Genomic DNA, 7490 nt, shown 5'->3' on the forward strand with positions numbered 1-7490 from the left:
AGAAATGGCAACATACCCAAAATGACAGATGCTAATCTTACCCAATTGTTTCTACGTGGTTGCACACGGGTCATGCAAAACAACCGTTTGCGTTGAAGGGATGCACAAATCCCGCTCGGCACATTTTCCTTTGGCTTCTTGGGGAAGCTGTCGGTTTGCGTACGGGTGTTCTAACAAAAATGTTTGCAATGTGTGTTTTATATTTAAAAACCATTAACGTTTTTTCAAAATAAAATCGTTTGATAAGTCTGTACATTAAGGGAGAAAAAGGCAAGTTCGTTCAAACCATATTTGGCGTTGGTGGAGGTCTGCGGGAGGGAGGGGAATGGGAGGCGAACAATAAGGCCGCCCGTATTAAACAGCGGCTCGCGCGCCATTAATGGAGAGGAAGGCGGGCGGCCATGGAAGTCAAAGGGCTCGCTTCCCAGTGAGCCTGTGCAGCATACAGCTCGCATGATTCCCGGTGAGCCTACGCATTGGAGGACCGCTTGCACGCCTCTCGGTCAGCCTGCGCACCGGACTCCACTCGCACGCCTACCGTTCAGTCAAAGTCAAGCAGCTGTCCGCACGGAACCTCCTATAGCTGAAAGTGCTAGTTATCGACTAGAGGGGGTGAATAGGCGATTTTTATGAAAGTCTTCAAAACACGGGGGCTTTGAAGACAAACGATAGAAATGAACCTATTGATATGCAGCAGAAGGTAGACTACACTAGACAGGCCATAGTCAAGTAAGCAATGAAGTGAAAGAATGAAGACTATGAGCAGCTAGGTAGTAAGGATCAGGATGGAAGACAGTACGAAGCCAAACAGTAAACAGTCTTCACCCAGTGAAGTCAATCAGATCATACAGGCAAGCAATGACTTCACGAAGACAAACTGTAAAGTAAAGGGAAGTGAAGAATAGAACCAGTAGCTTGGTGAAGACAAGGATTTGGTAGACCAGTTCCAGTTGCTGTGACAACTGTACGTCTAGTTAGGGAGGCTGAGCTTTAACTCAAAAGACCGTGTATTCACCTTGAGCTAAGGACATGCTACCTCTTTTAGCACTGTGTTGGTTTTCCCCAAAGAAGAAGGGATGATGCACCAAAGTAGCGTAAGTATTTCGCTCAGTTTTTGAGAACCAAGGTATCAATCCAGTAGGAGGCTGCGCGCGAGTCCCTCGCACCTGCACAAAACAAATAAATCCTCGCAACAAATGCAAATAGGGGTTGTCAATCCCTATAGGGCCACTTACGAGAGTGAGATCTGATAGATATGATAAGACAATATTTCGGTATTTTTATGATAAAGATGCAAAGTAAAATAAAGGCAAAGTAAATAACTAAGTAGTAGGAGATTGATATGATAAATATAGACCCGAGGGCCATAGGTTTCACTAGTGGCTTCTCTCGAGAGCATAAGTATTCTACGGTGGGTGAACAAATTACTGTTGAGCAATTGGCAAACTTGAGCATAGTTATGAGAATATCTAGGTATGATCATGTATATAGGCATCACGTCCGAGACAAGTAGACCGACTCCTGCCTGCATCTACTACTATTACACCACTCATCGACCGCTATCCAGCAAGCATCTAGAGTATTAAGTTAAAAACAAAGTAACGCCTTAAGCAAGATGACATGATGTAGAGGGATAGACTCATGCAATATGAAGAAAACCCCATCTTGTTATCCTCGATGGCAACAATACAATATGTGCCTTGCTGCCCTTACTATCACCGAGAGAGGACACCGCAAGATTAAACCCAAAGCTAAGCACTTCTCCCATTGCAAGAAAGATCAATCTAGTAGGCCAAACCAAACTGATAATTCAAAGAGACTTGCAAAGGTAACCAATCATACATAAAAGAATTCAGAGAAGATTCAAATATTATTCATAGATAGACTTGATCATAAACCCACAATTCATCAGTCTCAACAAACACACCGCAAAAAGAAGATTGCATCAAATAGATCTCCACAAGAGAGGGGGAGAACATTGTATTGAGATCCAAAAAGAGAGAAGAAGCCATCTAGCTACTAACTATGGACCCGTAGGTCTAAAGTAAACTACTTACACTTCATCGAAGAGGCTATGGTGTTGATGTAGAAGCCCTCCGTGATTGATGCCCCCTCCGGCGGAGCTCCGGAATAGGCCCCAAGATGGGATCTCGTGGATACAGAAACTTACGACGGTGGAATTAGGGTTTTGGCTCCGTATCTGATCGTTTGGGGGTACGTGGGTATATATAGGAGGAAGAAGTACGTCGGTGGAGCAACAAGGGGCCCACGAGGGTGGAGGGCACGCCTGGGGGGGGCGGTATGCACGCCCCCTACCTCATGGCCTCCTGTTACGTGGCTTGACGTAGGGTCCAAGTCTCCTAATTTGTATTCGATGAGAAAATCATGTTTCCGAAGGTTTCATTCTGCTTGGACTCCGTTTGATATTCCTTTTCTTCGAAACCCTAAAACAGGAAAAAAACAGCAATTCTGGGCTGGGCCTCCGGTTAATAGGTTAGTCCCAAAAATAATGTAAAGTGGATAATAAAGCCCAATAATGTCCAAAACAGTAGATAATATAGCATGGAGCAATCAAAAATTATAGATACGTTGGAGACATATCAAGCATCCCCAAGCTTAATTCCTGCTCGTCCTCGAGTAGGTAAATGATAAAAATAGAATTTTTGATGCGGAGTGCTACTTGGCATAATTTTAATGTAATCCTTCTTAATTGTGGTATGAATATTCAGATCCGAAAGATTCAAGACAAAAGTTCATATTAGCATAGAAAATAATAATACTTCAAGCATACTAACAAAGCAATTATGTCTTCTCAAAATAACATGGCTAAAGAAAGTTATCCCTACAAAATCATATAGTATGGCTATGCTCTATCTTCACCACACAAAATATTTAAATCATGCACAACCTCGATGACAAGCCAAGCAATTGTTTCATACTTTTGACATTCTCAAAACTTTTTCAATCTTCACGCAATACATGAGCGTGAGCCATGGATATAGCACTATAGGTGGAATAGAGTGGTGGTTGTGGAGAAGACAAAAAGGAGAAGATAGTATCACATCAACTAGGCGTATCAACAGGCTATGGAGATGCCCATCAATAGATATCAATGTGAGTGAGTAGGGATTACCGTGCAATTGATGCACTAGAGCTATAAGTATATGAATGCTCAAAAAGAAACTAAGTGGGTGTGCATCCAACTTGCTTGCTCATGAAGCCCTAGGGCAATTTGAGGAAGCCCATCATTGGAATATACAAGCCAAGTTCTATAATGAAAAATTCCCACTAGTATATGAAAGTGATAACATGAGACTCTCTGTCATGAAGATCATGGTGCTACTTTGAAGCACAAGTGTGGTAAAAGGATAGTAACATTGTCCCTTCTCTCTTTTTCTCTCATTTTTTTATTTGGGCCTTTTATCCTTTTTTATGGCCCCTTTTATATCTTTCTTTTATTTGGGCTTCTTTGGCCTCTTTTATTTATTTTTCGTCCGGAGTCTCATCCCGGCTTGTGGGGGAATCATAGTCTCCATCATCCTTTCCTCACTGGGACAATGCTCTAATAATGATGATCATCACACTTTTATTTTTCTTACAACTCAACAATTACAACTCGATACTTAGAACAAACTATGAGTCTATGTGAATGCCTCCAGCGGTGTACCAGGATATGCAATGATGCATGAGTGACATGTATGAAAGAATTATGAATGGTGGCTTTGCCACAAATATGATGTCAACTACATGATCATGCTAAGCAATATGACAATGATCGAGTGTGTTATAAACAGAACGGTGGAAAGTTGCATGGCAATATATCTCGGAATGGCTATGGAAATGCCATAATAGGTAGGTATGGTGGCTGTTTTGAGGAAGGTATATGGTGGGTGTATGATACCGGCGAAAAGGTGCGCGGTATTAGAGAGGCTAGCAAAGGTGGAAGGGTGAGAGTGCGTATAATCCATGGACTCAACATTAGTCATAAAGAACTCATATACTTATTGCAAAAATGGACAAGTTATCAAAGCAAAGTATTATGCGCATGCTCCTAGGGGGATAGATTGGTAGGAAAAGACCATCGCTCGTCCCCGACCGCAACTCATAAGGAAGACAATCAATAAATAAATCATGCTTCGACTTCATCAGATAACGGTTCACCATACGTGCATGCTACGGGAATCACAAACTTCAACACAAGTATTTCTCAAATTCACAACTACTCAACTAGCATGACTTTAATATCACCATCTCCATATCTCAAAACAATTATCAAGTATCAAACTTATCATAGTATTCAAAACACTCATAAGAAAGTTTTATTATTAATCTTGCATACCAAGCATATTAGGATTTTAAGCAAATTACCATGCTATTAAGACTCTCAAAATAATCTAAGTGAATCATGAGATATCAATATTTTCTATAAAACAAATCCACTACCATTCTCTAAAAGATATGAGTGAAGCACTAGAGCAAAATTATATAACTCAAAAGATATAAGCGAAGCACATAGAGTATTCTAACAAATTCCAAATCATATATGGCTATCTCAAAAGGTGTGTACAGCAAGGATGATTGTGGTAAACTAACAAGCAAAGACTCAAATCATACAAGACGCTCCAAGAAAAACACATATCATGTGGTAAATAAAAATATAGCTCCAACTAAAGTTACTGATAGAAATAGACGAAAGAGGGGATGCCTTCCGGGGCATCCCCAAGATTTGGATTTTAGGTGTCCTTAGATTATCTTGGGGGTTCCATGGGCATCCCCAAGCTTAGGCTCTTGTCACTCCTTGTTCCATAATCCATCAAATTTTTACCCAAAACTTGAAAACTTCACAACACAAAACTTAAAGTAGAAAATCTCGTGAGCTCCGTTAGCGAAAGAAAACAAAAGACCACTTCAAGGTACTGTAATGAACTCATTCTTTATTTATATGGGTGTTATACCTATTGTATTCCAACTTCTCTATGGTTTATAAACTATTTTACTAGCCATAGATTCATGAAAATAAGCAAACAACACATGAAAAACAGAATCTGTCAAAAACAGAACAGTCTGTAGTAATCTGTAGCTAGCGCAAGATCTGGAACCCCAAAAATTCTAGAATAAATTGCTGGACGTGAGTTATATATCTGTTAATCATCTGAAAAAAGAATTAACTAAATAGAACTTTCCAAATAAAATTACAGCAGTTCTCGTGAGAGCAAAAGTTTCTTTTTTTTACAGCAAGTTCAACAAGACTTTCCCCAAGTCTTCCCAACGGTTCTACTTGGCACAAACACTAATTAAACACAAAAAACAAAACCAAAACATAGGATAGATAATTTATTTATTAATAAACAGGAGCAAAAAGCAAAGAATACAAATAAAATTGGGTTGCCTCCCAACAAGTGCTATCGTTTAATGCCCTTAGCTAGGCAAAACAAGCAAGAATAGATCTAGTTATTGCCATCTTTGATAGGCAATCCATAAGTGGCTCTCATAATAGATTCATAAGGTAATTTAATTTTCTTTCTAGGAAAGTGTTCCATGCCTTTCCTTAATGGAAATTGGAATCTAATATTTCCTTCCTTCATATCAATAATTGCACCAATCGTTCTAAGGAAAGGCCTACCAAGAATAATAGGACATGAAGGATTGTAATCTATGTCAAGAACGATAAAATCTACGGGCACATATTTCCTATTTGCAACAATAAGAGCATCATTAATTCTTCCCATAGGTTTCCTAATAGTGGAATCCGCAAGGTGCAAGTTTAGAGAGCAATCATCAAAATCACGAAAACCTAACAAATCACACAAAGTCTTTGGAATCGTGGAAACACTAGCACACAAATCACATAAAGCATAGAATTCATGATCTTTAATTTTAATTTTAATAGTTGGTTCCCACTCATCATAAAGTTTCCTAGGGACAGAAACTTCCAATTCAAGTTTTTCTTCATAAGATTGCATCAAGGCATCAACGATATGTTTAGTAAACACTTTATTTTGCCTATAAGCGTGAGGAGAATTTAGCACGGATTGCAAAAAGGAAATAGAATCAATGAAAGAGCAATTTTCATAGTTAAATTCCTTGAAATCCATAATAGTGGGTTTAGCAACATCTAGGGTTTTAATTTCTTCAATCCCACTTTTATCAAATTTAGCATCAAGATCAAAAGATTCAGAATTCTTGGAAACCCTTATAGGTAAAGGTGGATCATATTCAGTCCCATCATTATCAAGATTCATATTGAAAAACAAAGATTTAATAGGGGACACATCAAGAACTTTTAGATCTTCATCATTATTTTCATAGGAACTAGAAGAACATGCTTTTATAAAGGCATCTTTCTTAGCATGCATCCTAGCGGTTCTTTCTTTGCACTCATCAATGGAAATTCTCATGGCTTTGAGAGACTCATTGATATCATGCTTAGGTGGAATAGATCTAAGTTTCAAAGAATCAACATCAAGAGCAATTCTATCAATGTTCTTAGCCAAATCGTCAATCTTAAGAAATTTTTTCTTCAATCATAGCATTAAAATTCTTTTGCGAAGTAATAAATTCTTTAATATTAGAATCAAAATCAGAGGGCATCTTATTATAATTTCCATAAGAATTGTTGTAGGAATTACCATAATTATTAAAGGGATTACTAGGATAAGGCCTAGGGTTGAAATTTCCTCTATACGCGTTATTACCAAAATTGTTCCTACCAACAAAATTCACATCCATAGATTCATTATTATTCTCAATCAAAGTAGACGAGGGCATATCATTAGGATCAGAAGAAATACTCTTATTAGCAAATAATTTCATAAGTTCATCCATCTTTCCACTCAAAACATTAATTTCTTCTATCGCATGCACCTTTTTATTAGTAGATCTTTTAGTATGCCATTGAGAATAATTAACCATAATATTATCTAGGAGTTTAGTAGATTCTCCTAAAGTGATTTCCATAAAAGTGACTCCCGCGGCCAAATCTAAAAGATTTCTAGAAGCAAAATTCAATCCGGCATAAAATTTTTGTATAATCATCCACAAATTTAAACCATGAGTAGGGCAATTATGTATCATTAATTTCATTCTCTCCCAAGCTTGTGCAACATGTTCATGATCAAGTTGCTTAAAATTCATAATATCGTTTCTAAGAGAGATGATCTTAGCGGGAGGAAAATACTTAGAGATAAAAGCATCTTTGCACTTGTTCCATGAATCAATACTATTTTTAGGCAAAGATGAAAACCAAGCTTTAGCACGATCTCTAAGAGAAAAAGGAAATAGCTTCAATTTAACAATATCATTATCCACATCTTTATTCATTTGCATGTCACACAAATCAACGAAGCTATTTAGATGGGTAGCGGCATCTTCACTAGGAAGGCCGAAGAACGGATCTTTCATAACAAGATTCAGCAAAGCAGCATTAATTTCACAAGATTCAGCATTGGTAAGAGGAGCAATCGGAGTGCTAATAAAATCATCGTTGTTGG

The sequence above is a fragment of the Triticum urartu genome, chromosome 5 (genome assembly GCF_003073215.2).
Source record: "Triticum urartu cultivar G1812 chromosome 5, Tu2.1, whole genome shotgun sequence".
Taxonomy (NCBI): Eukaryota; Viridiplantae; Streptophyta; class Magnoliopsida; order Poales; family Poaceae; genus Triticum; species Triticum urartu.